We start from the raw sequence: 17,844 nt of genomic DNA, 5'->3' as shown, positions 1-17,844 counted from the left end.
ACCGATGACCGATATGATGCTGTATTGTTTTTTATTTAAATGGTAGCATTGGGATGACTACATTATTCTGGTTATATCTTGCGCTGTGCACTTTTTGTTTCCTTGAACCCAGACCGAGAGCATTTAGAGAATAATTATTATTATTGTTATTCACAGCAATAGGGTTATTGTCTCAGTTTTGGTTTGGATTTCAGTTGCATTTTTGCTGTTACATTTCTGTTTCTGGGTCACATTATTAGTGGAAGATGACAAGGACCTGTCATCCAAACTCCTCACATCCATTACTGTAAAACAGTTGTTGTTATTTATTGCCTTTTGTTCCTACCATTGAGTATTTCTTCCAAGGTTCAGCAAGCCTTTAACTGCCCTCACTCATTATAAATCGATGTCTTCTCAGGTGCTGTGGAACCCTGATGCAGAGCAGGCCCTCTTAGCTTTAAACAGACTCCCCACCCACATTAGGCCTCCAAAATTGTGACCGTATCACCTCTGTTCTCCTTCACTATGTCCTTTAGCTGATTTTTCATGCATTCTTTTTTTATTTATTTTTGGGAGGTGCAAATTTTTGTGTAAAGACGAATCGGGTGCGTAACGGATGTTGGATGTTACTGCTGTAGCAGTCTTGGATTTTCAGCATGACTGAGGATGTGTTTCTACGCGGGTTTTTGATGCAATTTGGATGTTACCTTATCGACAACTGTTAATTTCATTTTTTATTATTTACAATTTTTAAGAAAAAAAAAATAATTGATACATGCTTGATGTGGTAAAAACAACAATTGGCTTCTTTAAGTGGAGCAAGCAGCTAATGTCACTCAACAAGATTGCGTGCTTTGTATGGGGCCATGACCATTATTACAGGTAAAACCAGCGGTTATAACTCAACCTGATTGTCGTTGCAGAAGTTGGGATCAAGTTTGGGATCAGGTTGTTTGATCGATTGCCCACAATCACCACTGGGTTGTGTGTCTTGGTAACCCTTTTATTACCAGTGTCCATATATCCAACAACAATAAGTAACCTATTATTCAAAATAGACAGCCTGGTGCCTGCAGACTTGCACCAGACGAAGCGGTCAACCCCGCTTCGTCTGGTGGGAGAAGCTAACAGATCCAACTTACATAGATGCAATTGGGGTTCCCAGGGGGGTGCCTGACGAATATAAAATAGCAAATCAAATAGCAGCGGGATTCGAATCAACCTTGTGTTGGTGGTGTACGATTAATAAGAACGTAGACAGGATCAACTACATCCATTACAATGTTCAGAAATTAGGAAATTGGACACAAGACGGTTTTGAGGCCGTGCATGGGCAATTATCCGCCACTCCCCTAATGGCTTTTCAGAACAGAACAGCGCTTGATATGCTCTTGGCTGAGAAAAATGGGGTTTTGCGCCGTGTTTGGAGAGCAATGCTGCTCGTTCATACCAAACAACACAGCTGCAGGAGGCAGTCTGACATTGGCCATTGACGGCCTGCGCACCCTCAACCGGAAGATGAAGGAGCATTCAGGGGTGGAAACTACGATGTGGGATTCCTGGATGAATGTATTCGGGAAATACAAAGCCCTAGTTCAATCTGTTTTAACATCTATGGCTGTATTTGCAGCAATTCTGACCTTGTGTGGATGTTGTTGTATTCCTTGTCTGCGCAGTCTTGTGAACCGTCTCATCACTACGGCCTTATCACCCAGGGAGGTTGATCCCACACAGTTATACCCACTCTTGGAAAATAAAGTCCACGATGAGGGCTTTGAGATGTCCATGGAGCCCAGTGACTTACAGTTGAGCCAACTGTTCTGAGAATCTATCTTCGAGAATTGAAGCAACATCCCTTTGAGTGTAAATGTATTGCTCGGTTTATGAACTAATAGTCGAAAATCCTACCGGAAGAGGTTATTAGGGAAGTACTATAGAAAAAAAAAAAAAAAAGTTCAATACATGATAAACAGGGGGGGAGTATTGGGGGACATATGCTTGACTCATTATGTTTTAAATGTATTTTTTGTTGTTTTAATTCTGAATTTCCTGAATTTATCAGGCTTTTTTGTTGTTTTAATTCTGAACTTCCTATATTTATCAGGCAAGGTGCTGTTTGGATAAGGCTGGAAACGACGTTCGATTCGGTGCGTCATGTGGCCTGTTCTCAGCACCGTACTACAGTCCCTATGTGGTCCAGGACGGCATTATCACTCTGTGTGATACTCACGATGTTTTCCTATTATTTTTGTTATTCTATACTCACGATTTTTTCTATTATTATTATTATTGTTGTTATTATTAAGAAAAAAAAAAAAAAAAGATATCTGTATATATATCACTATACTCACGATTTTTTCTATTATTATTATTATTGTTGTTATTATTAAGAAAAAAAAAAAAAAGAAAAAAAGAAAAAAAAAAGGAATTGGAAGAAGGTTTGATACATGATAAACAGGGGGGAAATGTTGGAAAATGTATATAAGTTATCATGCTATTAACCTTTACTACCTTTTTGACATATATATCCCACATGTATTAAACTCTATTAATCCTTTTGACATATATATATCTCGCATGCATTAAACTATATTAATCTTTTTAATATGCGCACTACATTGAATCATAAGTCTCTTCAGAAACTGGTGGGCTAAAGGCTGTTTGCAGAACAGAATGACCGCGACTTGATAAGAGGAGGCCTGCAGCCGCGGAGAAGCAAGAAAAACAAGAAGACCTTGGCGATGGAGCGTCTACCAAAGAGACAACCCTACATGCAAATTATAAGCTTATTTGGTGTGATCCTGTGATGAATGTACCGCCCTATTATTGAATAAAAAGAGAGGAAGCGGAAGAGACGGCAGAGCTTTTTGGAGGCTGCTGTATTGGTCGTCTCTGATCGCTCTCCTTGCAAGTAAAAGAACTCAACTTCTTCGTGTCATTCTTCTCTGGTTTATAAGTGTTGGAACGGCGTACAACTCTAACAAAAACATATCAAAGAAAGAAAATACCCCTTAACTTACTTTAAAAAAAAGTTAACAAAGTGATGTAAATACTTTCATTTTAAAAGTTTTCAATAGTTAAAGCTTACTGCACCTGGCATTCCTACATAGTCTCCCATCCAAGTACTAACCAGGCCCAGGCCTTCTTAGCTTCTGAGATCAGACAAGATTGGGCAATCTTCAGCTGGCATGTCTGTAAGCAAACTCTGCTTGAAAATCTTGGACTTTAAACAAAAGGGCTTTGAAAACATTATAAGGTGCGAAAACTCCCGCTTTACTGTCAAATTATGATGGAGAAAATGCAAAAAAGCTAACAAAGCCTCGTAAATACTTTTATTTTAAAAGTTTTTCAATAGTTAAAGCTTACAGCACCTGGTATTCCCAGGTAGTCTCCCATCAAAGTACTAACCAGGCCCAAGCCTTCTTAGCTTCTGAGATCAGACAACATTGGGCATTCTTCAGCTGGTTTGTCTGTACACAAACTCTGCTTGAAAATCTTGAACTTTAAACCAAAAGGGCTTTGATAACATTATAATGTGCGAAAACTCCCGCTTTACTGTCAAAATATGATGGAGAAAAGGCAAAAAAAGCTAACAAAGCCATGTAAATACTTTCATTTTAAAAGTTTTTCAATAGTTAAAGCTTACAGCAGCTGGTATTCCCAGGTAGTCTCCCATCCAAGTACTAACCAGGCCCAAGCCTTCTTAGCTTCTTAGCTTCTGAGATCAGACAAGATTGGGCATTCTTCAGCTGGTTTGTCCATACACAAACTCTGCTTGAAAATCTTGAACTTTAAACCAAAAGGGCTTGAACACATATCAAAGAGTTAAAACTCCCACTTTACTGTCAAATTATGATGGAGAAAAGGCAAAAAGTTGGAGTGGTAAGCTTTTATTTGCAATACAACAAATAAAGTGCACACCTTCTAGAGGCAATGCAATACTGGGTCGATGAATGGAGCGGATGGAGCAGGCCCTATTGCCGACTCCCTGTTCTAAAAATCCGCTTAATATGACATATCAGATATTAAATTGACATCAGGGTGCGTAGCACCTGAAGGCCGAGGGCTGGAAAACCCCACCTAATCGATTCAGCTCCAAGCCTGTGAATGATCGTTGTAGAGCACACACAGACAAAGAAACCTGAAGAGAAGTTAAAAAAAAAAAAAAAAAAAAAAGGCGGGAAAACATATCAAAGAAAGAAAATACCCCTTAACTTACTTTAAAAAAAAGTTAACAAAGTGATGTAAATACTTTCATTTTAAAAGTTTTCAATAGTTAAAGCTTACTGCACCTGGCATTCCTACGTAGTCTCCCATCCAAGTACTAACCAGGCCCAGGCCTTCTTAGCTTCTGAGATCAGACAAGATTGGGCAATCTTCAGCTGGCATGTCTGTAAGCAAACTCTGCTTGAAAATCTTGGACTTTAAACAAAAGGGCTTTGAAAACATTATAAAGTGCGAAAACTCCCGCTTTACTGTCAAATTATGATGGAGAAAAGGCAAAAAAGCTAACAAAGCCATGTAAATACTTTTATTTTAAAAGTTTTTCAATAGTTAAAGCTTACAGCACCTGGTATTCCCAGGTAGTCTCCCATCCAAGTACTAACCAGGCCCAAGCCTTCTTAGCTTCTGAGATAAGACAAGATTGGGCATTCTTCAGCTGGTTTGTCCGTACACAAACTCTGCTTGAAAATCTTGAACTTTAAACCAAAGGGGCTTGAACACATATCAAAGAGTGAAAACTCCCGCTTTACTGTCAAATTATGATGGAGAAAAGGCAAAAAAAGCTAACAAAGCCATGTAAATACTTTCATTTTAAAAGTTTTTCAATAGTTAAAGCTTACAGCACCTGGTATTCCCAGGTAGTCTCCCATCCAAGTACTAACCAGGCCCAAGCCTTCTTAGCTTCTGAGATCAGACAACATTGGGCATTCTTCAGCTGGTTTGTCTGTACACAAACTCTGCTTGAAAATCTTGAACTTTAAACCAAAAGGGCTTTGATAACATTATAATGTGCGAAAACTCCCGCTTTACTGTCAAAATATGATGGAGAAAAGGCAAAAAAAGCTAACAAAGCCATGTAAATACTTTCATTTTAAAAGTTTTTCAATAGTTAAAGCTTACAGCACCTGGTATTCCCAGGTAGTCTCCCATCCAAGTACTAACCAGGCCCAAGCCTTCTTAGCTTCTGAGATCAGACAAGATTGGGCATTCTTCAGCTGGTTTGTCCGTACACAAACTCTGCTTGAAAATCTTGAACTTTAAACCAAAGGGGCTTGAACACATATCAAAGAGTGAAAACTCCCGCTTTACTGTCAAATTATGATGGAGAAAAGGCAAAAAGTTGGAGTGGTAAGCTTTTATTTGCAATACAACAAATAAAGTGCACACCTTCTAGAGGCAATGCAATACTGGGTCGATGAATGGAGCGGATGGAGCAGGCCCTATTGCCGACTCCCTGTTCTAAAAATCCGCTTAATATGACATATCAGATATTAAACTGACATCAGGGTGCGTAGCACCTGAAGGCCGAGGGCTGGAAAACCCCACCTAATCGATTCAGCTCCAAGCCTGTGAATGATCGTTGTAGAGCACACACAGACAAAGAAACCTGAAGAGAAGTTAAAAAAAAAAAAAAAAAAAGAAAAGAAAAAGGCGGGAAAACATATCAAAGAAAGAAAATACCCCTTAACTTACTTTAAAAAAAAGTTAACAAAGTGATGTAAATACTTTCATTTTAAAAGTTTTCAATAGTTAAAGCTTACTGCACCTGGCATTCCTACGTAGTCTCCCATCCAAGTACTAACCAGGCCCAGGCCTTCTTAGCTTCTGAGATCAGACAAGATTGGGCAATCTTCAGCTGGCATGTCTGTAAGCAAACTCTGCTTGAAAATCTTGGACTTTAAACAAAAGGGCTTTGAAAACATTATAAAGTGCGAAAACTCCCGCTTTACTGTCAAATTATGATGGAGAAAAGGCAAAAAAGCTAACAAAGCCATGTAAATACTTTTATTTTAAAAGTTTTTCAATAGTTAAAGCTTACAGCACCTGGTATTCCCAGGTAGTCTCCCATCCAAGTACTAACCAGGCCCAAGCCTTCTTAGCTTCTGAGATAAGACAAGATTGGGCATTCTTCAGCTGGTTTGTCCGTACACAAACTCTGCTTGAAAATCTTGAACTTTAAACCAAAGGGGCTTAAACACATATCAAAGAGTGAAAACTCCCGCTTTACTGTCAAATTATGATGGAGAAAAGGCAAAAAAGCTAACAAAGCCATGTAAATACTTTTATTTTAAAAGTTTTTCAATAGTTAAAGCTTACAGCACCTGGTATTCCCAGGTAGTCTCCCATCCAAGTACTAACCAGGCCCAAGCCTTCTTAGCTTCTGAGATCAGACAACATTGGGCATTCTTCAGCTGGTTTGTCTGTACACAAACTCTGCTTGAAAATCTTGAACTTTAAACCAAAAGGGCTTTGATAACATATAAAATGTGCGAAAACTCCCGCTTTACTGTCAAAATTATGATGGAGAAAAGGCAAAAAAAGCTAACAAAGCCATGTAAATACTTTCATTTTAAAAGTTTTTCAATAGTTAAAGCTTACAGCACCTGGTATTCCCAGGTAGTCTCCCATCCAAGTACTAACCAGGCCCAAGCCTTCTTAGCTTCTGAGATCAGACAAGATTGGGCATTCTTCAGCTGGTTTGTCCGTACACAAACTCTGCTTGAAAATCTTGAACTTTAAACCAAAGGGCTTGAACACATATCAAAGAGTGAAAACTCCCGCTTTACTGTCAAATTATGATGGAGAAAAGGCAAAAAAAGCTAACAAAGCCATGTAAATACTTTCATTTTAAAAGTTTTTCAATAGTTAAAGCTTACAGCACCTGGTATTCCCAGGTAGTCTCCCATCCAAGTACTAACCAGGCCCAAGCCTTCTTAGCTTCTGAGATCAGACAAGATTGGGCATTCTTCAGCTGGTTTGTCCGTACACAAACTCTGCTTGAAAATCTTGAACTTTAAACCAAAAGGGCTTTGATAACATTATCAAATGTGCGAAAACTCCCGCTTTACTGTCAAAATTATGATGGAGAAAAGGCAAAAAAAGCTAACAAAGCCATGTAAATACTTTCATTTTAAAAGTTTTTCAATAGTTAAAGCTTACAGCACCTGGTATTCCCAGGTAGTCTCCCATCCAAGTACTAACCAGGCCCAAGCCTTCTTAGCTTCTGAGATCAGACAAGATTGGGCATTCTTCAGCTGGTTTGTCCGTACACAAACTCTGCTTGAAAATCTTGAACTTTAAACCAAAGGGCTTGAACACATATCAAAGAGTTAAAACTCCCGCTTTACTGTCAAATTATGATGGAGAAAAGGCAAAAAGTTGGAGTGGTAAGCTTTTATTTGCAATACAACAAATAAAGTGCACACCTTCTAGAGGCAATGCAATACTGGGTCGATGAATGGAGCGGATGGAGCAGGCCCTATTGCCGACTCCCTGTTCTAAAAATCCGCTTAATATGACATATCAGATATTAAACTGACATCAGGGTGCGTAGCACCTGAAGGCCGAGGGCTGGAAAACCCCACCTAATCGATTCAGCTCCAAGCCTGTGAATGATCGTTGTAGAGCACACACAGACAAAGAAACCTGAAGAGAAGTTAAAAAAAAAAAAAAAAAAGAAAAAAGGCGGGAAAACATATCAAAGAAAGAAAATACCCCTTAACTTACTTTAAAAAAAAGTTAACAAAGTGATGTAAATACTTTCATTTTAAAAGTTTTCAATAGTTAAAGCTTACTGCACCTGGCATTCCTACGTAGTCTCCCATCCAAGTACTAACCAGGCCCAGGCCTTCTTAGCTTCTGAGATCAGACAAGATTGGGCATTCTTCAGCTGGCATGTCTGTACACAAACTCTGCTTGAAAATCTTGAACTTTAAACCAAAAGGGCTTTGATAACATTATAATGTGCGAAAACTCCCGCTTTACTGTCAAATTATGATGGAGAAAAGGCAAAAAAAGCTAACAAAGCCATGTAAATACTTTCATTTTAAAAGTTTTTCAATAGTTAAAGCTTACAGCACCTGGTATTCCCAGGTAGTCTCCCATCCAAGTACTAACCAGGCCCAAGCCTTCTTAGCTTCTGAGATCAGACAAGATTGGGCATTCTTCAGCTGGTTTGTCCATACACAAACTCTGCTTGAAAATCTTGAACTTTAAACCAAAAGGGCTTGAACACATATCAAAGAGTTAAAACTCCCGCTTTACTGTCAAATTATGATGGAGAAAAGGCAAAAAGTTGGAGTGGTAAGCTTTTATTTGCAATACAACAAATAAAGTGCACACCTTCTAGAGGCAATGCAATACTGGGTCGATGAATGGAGCGGATGGAGCAGGCCCTATTGCCGACTCCCTGTTCTAAAAATCCGCTTAATATGACATATCAGATATTAAACTGACATCAGGGTGCGTAGCACCTGAAGGCCGAGGGCTGGAAAACCCCACCTAATCGATTCAGCTCCAAGCCTGTGAATGATCGTTGTAGAGCACACACAGACAAAGAAACCTGAAGAGAAGTTAAAAAAAAAAAAAAAAAAAAAAGAAAAAAGGCGGGAAAACATATCAAAGAAAGAAAATACCCCTTAACTTACTTTAAAAAAAAGTTAACAAAGTGATGTAAATACTTTCATTTTAAAAGTTTTCAATAGTTAAAGCTTACTGCACCTGGCATTCCTACGTAGTCTCCCATCCAAGTACTAACCAGGCCCAGGCCTTCTTAGCTTCTGAGATCAGACAAGATTGGGCAATCTTCAGCTGGCATGTCTGTAAGCAAACTCTGCTTGAAAATCTTGGACTTTAAACAAAAGGGCTTTGAAAACATTATAAAGTGCGAAAACTCCCGCTTTACTGTCAAATTATGATGGAGAAAAGGCAAAAAAGCTAACAAAGCCATGTAAATACTTTATTTTAAAAGTTTTTCAATAGTTAAAGCTTACAGCACCTGGTATTCCCAGGTAGTCTCCCATCCAAGTACTAACCAGGCCCAAGCCTTCTTAGCTTCTGAGATCAGACAAGATTGGGCATTCTTCAGCTGGTTTGTCTGTACACAAACTCTGCTTGAAAATCTTGAACTTTAAACCAAAGGGGCTTGATAACATATCAATAGTGCGAAAACTCCCGCTTTACTGTCAAATTATGATGGAGAAAAGGCAAAAAAAGCTAACAAAGCCATGTAAATACTTTCATTTTAAAAGTTTTTCAATAGTTAAAGCTTACAGCACCTGGTATTCCCAGGTAGTCTCCCATCCAAGTACTAACCAGGCCCAAGCCTTCTTAGCTTCTGAGATCAGACAAGATTGGGCATTCTTCAGCTGGTTTGTCCATACACAAACTCTGCTTGAAAATCTTGAACTTTAAACCAAAAGGGCTTGAACACATATCAAAGAGTTAAAACTCCCGCTTTACTGTCAAATTATGATGGAGAAAAGGCAAAAAGTTGGAGTGGTAAGCTTTTATTTGCAATACAACAAATAAAGTGCACACCTTCTAGAGGCAATGCAATACTGGGTCGATGAATGGAGCGGATGGAGCAGGCCCTATTGCCGACTCCCTGTTCTAAAAATCCGCTTAATATGACATATCAGATATTAAACTGACATCAGGGTGCGTAGCACCTGAAGGCCGAGGGCTGGAAAACCCCACCTAATCGATTCAGCTCCAAGCCTGTGAATGATCGTTGTAGAGCACACACAGACAAAGAAACCTGAAGAGAAGTTAAAAAAAAAAAAAAAAAAGAAAAAAGGCGGGAAAACATATCAAAGAAAGAAAATACCCCTTAACTTACTTTAAAAAAAGTTAACAAAGTGATGTAAATACTTTCATTTTAAAAGTTTTCAATAGTTAAAGCTTACTGCACCTGGCATTCCTACGTAGTCTCCCATCCAAGTACTAACCAGGCCCAGGCCTTCTTAGCTTCTGAGATCAGACAAGATTGGGCAATCTTCAGCTGGCATGTCTGTAAGCAAACTCTGCTTGAAAATCTTGGACTTTAAACAAAAGGGCTTTGAAAACATTATAAAGTGCGAAAACTCCCGCTTTACTGTCAAATTATGATGGAGAAAAGGCAAAAAAGCTAACAAAGCCATGTAAATACTTTTATTTTAAAAGTTTTTCAATAGTTAAAGCTTACAGCACCTGGTATTCCCAGGTAGTCTCCCATCCAAGTACTAACCAGGCCCAAGCCTTCTTAGCTTCTGAGATAAGACAAGATTGGGCATTCTTCAGCTGGTTTGTCCGTACACAAACTCTGCTTGAAAATCTTGAACTTTAAACCAAAGGGGCTTGAACACATATCAAAGAGTGAAAACTCCCGCTTTACTGTCAAATTATGATGGAGAAAAGGCAAAAAAGCTAACAAAGCCATGTAAATACTTTCATTTTAAAAGTTTTTCAATAGTTAAAGCTTACAGCACCTGGTATTCCCAGGTAGTCTCCCATCCAAGTACTAACCAGGCCCAAGCCTTCTTAGCTTCTGAGATCAGACAACATTGGGCATTCTTCAGCTGGTTTGTCTGTACACAAACTCTGCTTGAAAATCTTGAACTTTAAACCAAAGGGCTTTGATAACATTATAATGTGCGAAAACTCCCGCTTTACTGTCAAATTATGATGGAGAAAAGGCAAAAAAAGCTAACAAAGCCATGTAAATACTTTCATTTTAAAAGTTTTTCAATAGTTAAAGCTTACAGCACCTGGTATTCCCAGGTAGTCTCCCATCCAAGTACTAACCAGGCCCAAGCCTTCTTAGCTTCTGAGATCAGACAAGATTGGGCATTCTTCAGCTGGTTTGTCCATACACAAACTCTGCTTGAAAATCTTGAACTTTAAACCAAAGGGCTTGAACACATATCAAAGAGTTAAAACTCCCGCTTTACTGTCAAATTATGATGGAGAAAAGGCAAAAAGTTGGAGTGGTAAGCTTTTATTTGCAATACAACAAATAAAGTGCACACCTTCTAGAGGCAATGCAATACTGGGTCGATGAATGGAGCGGATGGAGCAGGCCCTATTGCCGACTCCCTGTTCTAAAAATCCGCTTAATATGACATATCAGATATTAAATTGACATCAGGGTGCGTAGCACCTGAAGGCCGAGGGCTGGAAAACCCCACCTAATCGATTCAGCTCCAAGCCTGTGAATGATCGTTGTAGAGCACACACAGACAAAGAAACCTGAAGAGAAGTTAAAAAAAAAAAAAAAAAAAAGAAAAAAGGCGGGAAAACATATCAAAGAAAGAAAATACCCCTTAACTTACTTTAAAAAAAGTTAACAAAGTGATGTAAATACTTTCATTTTAAAAGTTTTCAATAGTTAAAGCTTACTGCACCTGGCATTCCTACGTAGTCTCCCATCCAAGTACTAACCAGGCCCAGGCCTTCTTAGCTTCTGAGATCAGACAAGATTGGGCAATCTTCAGCTGGCATGTCTGTAAGCAAACTCTGCTTGAAAATCTTGGACTTTAAACAAAAGGGCTTTGAAAACATTATAAAGTGCGAAAACTCCCGCTTTACTGTCAAATTATGATGGAGAAAAGGCAAAAAAGCTAACAAAGCCATGTAAATACTTTTATTTTAAAAGTTTTTCAATAGTTAAAGCTTACAGCACCTGGTATTCCCAGGTAGTCTCCCATCCAAGTACTAACCAGGCCCAAGCCTTCTTAGCTTCTGAGATAAGACAAGATTGGGCATTCTTCAGCTGGTTTGTCCGTACACAAACTCTGCTTGAAAATCTTGAACTTTAAACCAAAGGGGCTTAAACACATATCAAAGAGTGAAAACTCCCGCTTTACTGTCAAATTATGATGGAGAAAAGGCAAAAAAAGCTAACAAAGCCATGTAAATACTTTCATTTTAAAAGTTTTTCAATAGTTAAAGCTTACAGCACCTGGTATTCCCAGGTAGTCTCCCATCCAAGTACTAACCAGGCCCAAGCCTTCTTAGCTTCTGAGATCAGACAAGATTGGGCATTCTTCAGCTGGTTTGTCCTTACACAAACTCTGCTTGAAAATCTTGAACTTTAAACCAAAGGGCTTTGATAACATTATCAAGAGTGCGAAAACTCCCGCTTTACTGTCAAAATATGATGGAGAAAAGGCAAAAAAAGCTAACAAAGCCATGTAAATACTTTCATTTTAAAAGTTTTTCAATAGTTAAAGCTTACAGCACCTGGTATTCCCAGGTAGTCTCCCATCCAAGTACTAACCAGGCCCAAGCCTTCTTAGCTTCTGAGATCAGACAAGATTGGGCATTCTTCAGCTGGTTTGTCCATACACAAACTCTGCTTGAAAATCTTGAACTTTAAACCAAAGGGCTTGAACACATATCAAAGAGTTAAAACTCCCGCTTTACTGTCAAATTATGATGGAGAAAAGGCAAAAAGTTGGAGTGGTAAGCTTTTATTTGCAATACAACAAATAAAGTGCACACCTTCTAGAGGCAATGCAATACTGGGTCGATGAATGGAGCGGATGGAGCAGGCCCTATTGCCGACTCCCTGTTCTAAAAATCCGCTTAATATGACATATCAGATATTAAACTGACATCAGGGTGCGTAGCACCTGAAGGCCGAGGGCTGGAAAACCCCACCTAATCGATTCAGCTCCAAGCCTGTGAATGATCGTTGTAGAGCACACACAGACAAAGAAACCTGAAGAGAAGTTAAAAAAAAAAAAAAAAAAAAGAAAAAGGCGGGAAAACATATCAAAGAAAGAAAATACCCCTTAACTTACTTTAAAAAAAGTTAACAAAGTGATGTAAATACTTTCATTTTAAAAGTTTTCAATAGTTAAAGCTTACTGCACCTGGCATTCCTACGTAGTCTCCCATCCAAGTACTAACCAGGCCCAGGCCTTCTTAGCTTCTGAGATCAGACAAGATTGGGCAATCTTCAGCTGGCATGTCTGTAAGCAAACTCTGCTTGAAAATCTTGGACTTTAAACAAAAGGGCTTTGAAAACATTATAAAGTGCGAAAACTCCCGCTTTACTGTCAAATTATGATGGAGAAAAGGCAAAAAAGCTAACAAAGCCATGTAAATACTTTTATTTTAAAAGTTTTTCAATAGTTAAAGCTTACAGCACCTGGTATTCCCAGGTAGTCTCCCATCCAAGTACTAACCAGGCCCAAGCCTTCTTAGCTTCTGAGATAAGACAAGATTGGGCATTCTTCAGCTGGTTTGTCCGTACACAAACTCTGCTTGAAAATCTTGAACTTTAAACCAAAGGGGCTTAAACACATATCAAAGAGTGAAAACTCCCGCTTTACTGTCAAATTATGATGGAGAAAAGGCAAAAAAGCTAACAAAGCCATGTAAATACTTTCATTTTAAAAGTTTTTCAATAGTTAAAGCTTACAGCACCTGGTATTCCCAGGTAGTCTCCCATCCAAGTACTAACCAGGCCCAAGCCTTCTTAGCTTCTGAGATCAGACAAGATTGGGCATTCTTCAGCTGGTTTGTCCTGTACACAAACTCTGCTTGAAAATCTTGAACTTTAAACCAAAGGGGCTTTGAACACATATCAAAGAGTGAAAACTCCCGCTTTACTGTCAAATTATGATGCAGAAAAGGCAAAAAAAGCTAACAAAGCCATGTAAATACTTTCATTTTAAAAGTTTTTCAATAGTTAAAGCTTACAGCACCTGGTATTCCCAGGTAGTCTCCCATCCAAGTACTAACCAGGCCCAAGCCTTCTTAGCTTCTGAGATCAGACAAGATTGGGCATTCTTCAGCTGGTTTGTCCATACACAAACTCTGCTTGAAAATCTTGAACTTTAAACCAAAAGGGCTTGAACACATATCAAAGAGTTAAAACTCCCGCTTTACTGTCAAATTATGATGGAGAAAAGGCAAAAAGTTGGAGTGGTAAGCTTTTATTTGCAATACAACAAATAAAGTGCACACCTTCTAGAGGCAATGCAATACTGGGTCGATGAATGGAGCGGATGGAGCAGGCCCTATTGCCGACTCCCTGTTCTAAAAATCCGCTTAATATGACATATCAGATATTAAACTGACATCAGGGTGCGTAGCACCTGAAGGCCGAGGGCTGGAAAACCCCACCTAATCGATTCAGCTCCAAGCCTGTGAATGATCGTTGTAGAGCACACACAGACAAAGAAACCTGAAGAGAAGTTAAAAAAAAAAAAAAAAAAGAAAAAAGGCGGGAAAACATATCAAAGAAAGAAAATACCCCTTAACTTACTTTAAAAAAAGTTAACAAAGTGATGTAAATACTTTCATTTTAAAAGTTTTCAATAGTTAAAGCTTACTGCACCTGGCATTCCTACGTAGTCTCCCATCCAAGTACTAACCAGGCCCAGGCCTTCTTAGCTTCTGAGATCAGACAAGATTGGGCAATCTTCAGCTGGCATGTCTGTAAGCAAACTCTGCTTGAAAATCTTGGACTTTAAACAAAAGGGCTTTGAAAACATTATAAAGTGCGAAAACTCCCGCTTTACTGTCAAATTATGATGGAGAAAAGGCAAAAAAGCTAACAAAGCCATGTAAATACTTTTATTTTAAAAGTTTTTCAATAGTTAAAGCTTACAGCACCTGGTATTCCCAGGTAGTCTCCCATCCAAGTACTAACCAGGCCCAAGCCTTCTTAGCTTCTGAGATAAGACAAGATTGGGCATTCTTCAGCTGGTTTGTCCGTACACAAACTCTGCTTGAAAATCTTGAACTTTAAACCAAAGGGGCTTAAACACATATCAAAGAGTGAAAACTCCCGCTTTACTGTCAAATTATGATGGAGAAAAGGCAAAAAAGCTAACAAAGCCATGTAAATACTTTATTTTAAAAGTTTTTCAATAGTTAAAGCTTACAGCACCTGGTATTCCCAGGTAGTCTCCCATCCAAGTACTAACCAGGCCCAAGCCTTCTTAGCTTCTGAGATCAGACAAGATTGGGCATTCTTCAGCTGGTTTGTCTGTACACAAACTCTGCTTGAAAATCTTGAACTTTAAACCAAAGGGCTTTGATAACATTATAATGTGCGAAAACTCCCGCTTTACTGTCAAATTATGATGGAGAAAAGGCAAAAAAAGCTAACAAAGCCATGTAAATACTTTCATTTTAAAAGTTTTTCAATAGTTAAAGCTTACAGCACCTGGTATTCCCAGGTAGTCTCCCATCCAAGTACTAACCAGGCCCAAGCCTTCTTAGCTTCTGAGATCAGACAAGATTGGGCATTCTTCAGCTGGTTTGTCCGTACACAAACTCTGCTTGAAAATCTTGAACTTTAAACCAAAGGGGCTTGAACACATATCAAAGAGTGAAAACTCCCGCTTTACTGTCAAATTATGATGCAGAAAAGGCAAAAAAAGCTAACAAAGCCATGTAAATACTTTCATTTTAAAAGTTTTTCAATAGTTAAAGCTTACAGCACCTGGTATTCCCAGGTAGTCTCCCATCCAAGTACTAACCAGGCCCAAGCCTTCTTAGCTTCTGAGATCAGACAAGATTGGGCATTCTTCAGCTGGTTTGTCCATACACAAACTCTGCTTGAAAATCTTGAACTTTAAACCAAAAGGGCTTGAACACATATCAAAGAGTTAAAACTCCCGCTTTACTGTCAAATTATGATGGAGAAAAGGCAAAAAGTTGGAGTGGTAAGCTTTTATTTGCAATACAACAAATAAAGTGCACACCTTCTAGAGGCAATGCAATACTGGGTCGATGAATGGAGCGGATGGAGCAGGCCCTATTGCCGACTCCCTGTTCTAAAAATCCGCTTAATATGACATATCAGATATTAAACTGACATCAGGGTGCGTAGCACCTGAAGGCCGAGGGCTGGAAAACCCCACCTAATCGATTCAGCTCCAAGCCTGTGAATGATCGTTGTAGAGCACACACAGACAAAGAAACCTGAAGAGAAGTTAAAAAAAAAAAAAAAAAAAGAAAAAAGGCGGGAAAACATATCAAAGAAAGAAAATACCCCTTAACTTACTTTAAAAAAAAGTTAACAAAGTGATGTAAATACTTTCATTTTAAAAGTTTTCAATAGTTAAAGCTTACTGCACCTGGCATTCCTACGTAGTCTCCCATCCAAGTACTAACCAGGCCCAGGCCTTCTTAGCTTCTGAGATCAGACAAGATTGGGCAATCTTCAGCTGGCATGTCTGTAAGCAAACTCTGCTTGAAAATCTTGGACTTTAAACAAAAGGGCTTTGAAAACATTATAAAGTGCGAAAACTCCCGCTTTACTGTCAAATTATGATGGAGAAAAGGCAAAAAAGCTAACAAAGCCATGTAAATACTTTTATTTTAAAAGTTTTTCAATAGTTAAAGCTTACAGCACCTGGTATTCCCAGGTAGTCTCCCATCCAAGTACTAACCAGGCCCAAGCCTTCTTAGCTTCTGAGATAAGACAAGATTGGGCATTCTTCAGCTGGTTTGTCCGTACACAAACTCTGCTTGAAAATCTTGAACTTTAAACCAAAGGGGCTTAAACACATATCAAAGAGTGAAAACTCCCGCTTTACTGTCAAATTATGATGGAGAAAAGGCAAAAAAGCTAACAAAGCCATGTAAATACTTTTATTTTAAAAGTTTTTCAATAGTTAAAGCTTACAGCACCTGGTATTCCCAGGTAGTCTCCCATCCAAGTACTAACCAGGCCCAAGCCTTCTTAGCTTCTGAGATCAGACAAGATTGGGCATTCTTCAGCTGGTTTGTCCGTACACAAACTCTGCTTGAAAATCTTGAACTTTAAACCAAAGGGCTTAAACACATATCAAAGAGTGAAAACTCCCGCTTTACTGTCAAATTATGATGGAGAAAAGGCAAAAAAGCTAACAAAGCCATGTAAATACTTTCATTTTAAAAGTTTTTCAATAGTTAAAGCTTACAGCACCTGGTATTCCCAGGTAGTCTCCCATCCAAGTACTAACCAGGCCCAAGCCTTCTTAGCTTCTGAGATCAGACAAGATTGGGCATTCTTCAGCTGGTTTGTCCGTACACAAACTCTGCTTGAAAATCTTGAACTTTAAACCAAAGGGCTTGAACACATATCAAAGAGTTAAAACTCCCGCTTTACTGTCAAATTATGATGGAGAAAAGGCAAAAAGTTGGAGTGGTAAGCTTTTATTTGCAATACAACAAATAAAGTGCACACCTTCTAGAGGCAATGCAATACTGGGTCGATGAATGGAGCGGATGGAGCAGGCCCTATTGCCGACTCCCTGTTCTAAAAATCCGCTTAATATGACATATCAGATATTAAACTGACATCAGGGTGCGTAGCACCTGAAGGCCGAGGGCTGGAAAACCCCACCTAATCGATTCAGCTCCAAGCCTGTGAATGATCGTTGTAGAGCACACACAGACAAAGAAACCTGAAGAGAAGTTAAAAAAAAAAAAACAAAAGAAAGAAAAAGGCGGGAAAACATATCAAAGAAAGAAAATACCCTTACTTACTTTAAAAAAAGTTAACAAAGTGATGTAAATACTTTCATTTTAAAAGTTTTCAATAGTTAAAGCTTACTGCACCTGGCATTCCTACGTAGTCTCCCATCCAAGTACTAACCAGGCCCAGGCCTTCTTAGCTTCTGAGATCAGACAAGATTGGGCACTCTTCAGCTGGCATGTCTGTAAGCAAACTCTGCTTGAAAATCTTGGACTTTAAACAAAAGGGCTTTGAAAACATTATAAAGTGCGAAAACTCCCGCTTTACTGTCAAATTATGATGGAGAAAAGGCAAAAAAGCTAACAAGCCATGTAAATACTTTTATTTTAAAAGTTTTTCAATAGTTAAAGCTTACAGCACTTGGTATTCCCAGTAGTCTCCCATCCAGTACTAACCAG

The 17,844-nt window shown here is 38.8% G+C and overlaps 15 pseudogenes; all 15 read right to left on the bottom strand.

The window, feature by feature from the left end:
- Positions 1 to 5,096: 5,096 nt before the first annotated feature.
- LOC114779132 (uncharacterized) lies at positions 5,097 to 5,215 on the bottom strand (annotated as a pseudogene).
- Positions 5,216 to 6,575: 1,360 nt separating this feature from the next.
- On the bottom strand, positions 6,576 to 6,694 carry LOC114779130 (uncharacterized; annotated as a pseudogene).
- A 159-nt stretch (positions 6,695 to 6,853) lies between these two features.
- LOC114779152 (uncharacterized) lies at positions 6,854 to 6,972 on the bottom strand (annotated as a pseudogene).
- A 164-nt stretch (positions 6,973 to 7,136) lies between these two features.
- LOC114779151 (uncharacterized) lies at positions 7,137 to 7,255 on the bottom strand (annotated as a pseudogene).
- Positions 7,256 to 8,051: 796 nt separating this feature from the next.
- On the bottom strand, positions 8,052 to 8,170 carry LOC114779146 (uncharacterized; annotated as a pseudogene).
- Positions 8,171 to 8,968: 798 nt separating this feature from the next.
- On the bottom strand, positions 8,969 to 9,087 carry LOC114779139 (uncharacterized; annotated as a pseudogene).
- A 161-nt stretch (positions 9,088 to 9,248) lies between these two features.
- LOC114779145 (uncharacterized) lies at positions 9,249 to 9,367 on the bottom strand (annotated as a pseudogene).
- Positions 9,368 to 10,718: 1,351 nt separating this feature from the next.
- LOC114779144 (uncharacterized) lies at positions 10,719 to 10,837 on the bottom strand (annotated as a pseudogene).
- Positions 10,838 to 12,192: 1,355 nt separating this feature from the next.
- On the bottom strand, positions 12,193 to 12,311 carry LOC114779143 (uncharacterized; annotated as a pseudogene).
- Positions 12,312 to 13,664: 1,353 nt separating this feature from the next.
- LOC114779142 (uncharacterized) lies at positions 13,665 to 13,783 on the bottom strand (annotated as a pseudogene).
- A 1,071-nt stretch (positions 13,784 to 14,854) lies between these two features.
- Positions 14,855 to 14,973, bottom strand: LOC114779138 (uncharacterized; annotated as a pseudogene).
- Positions 14,974 to 15,133: 160 nt separating this feature from the next.
- LOC114779150 (uncharacterized) lies at positions 15,134 to 15,252 on the bottom strand (annotated as a pseudogene).
- A 160-nt stretch (positions 15,253 to 15,412) lies between these two features.
- On the bottom strand, positions 15,413 to 15,531 carry LOC114779140 (uncharacterized; annotated as a pseudogene).
- A 1,074-nt stretch (positions 15,532 to 16,605) lies between these two features.
- LOC114779141 (uncharacterized) lies at positions 16,606 to 16,724 on the bottom strand (annotated as a pseudogene).
- A 158-nt stretch (positions 16,725 to 16,882) lies between these two features.
- Positions 16,883 to 17,001, bottom strand: LOC114779129 (uncharacterized; annotated as a pseudogene).
- Positions 17,002 to 17,844: the final 843 nt, after the last annotated feature.

Source organism: Denticeps clupeoides, unplaced genomic scaffold, assembly GCF_900700375.1.
Source record: "Denticeps clupeoides unplaced genomic scaffold, fDenClu1.1, whole genome shotgun sequence".
Taxonomy (NCBI): Eukaryota; Metazoa; Chordata; class Actinopteri; order Clupeiformes; family Denticipitidae; genus Denticeps; species Denticeps clupeoides.
This window is presented reverse-complemented; position numbering and strand designations above follow the sequence as displayed.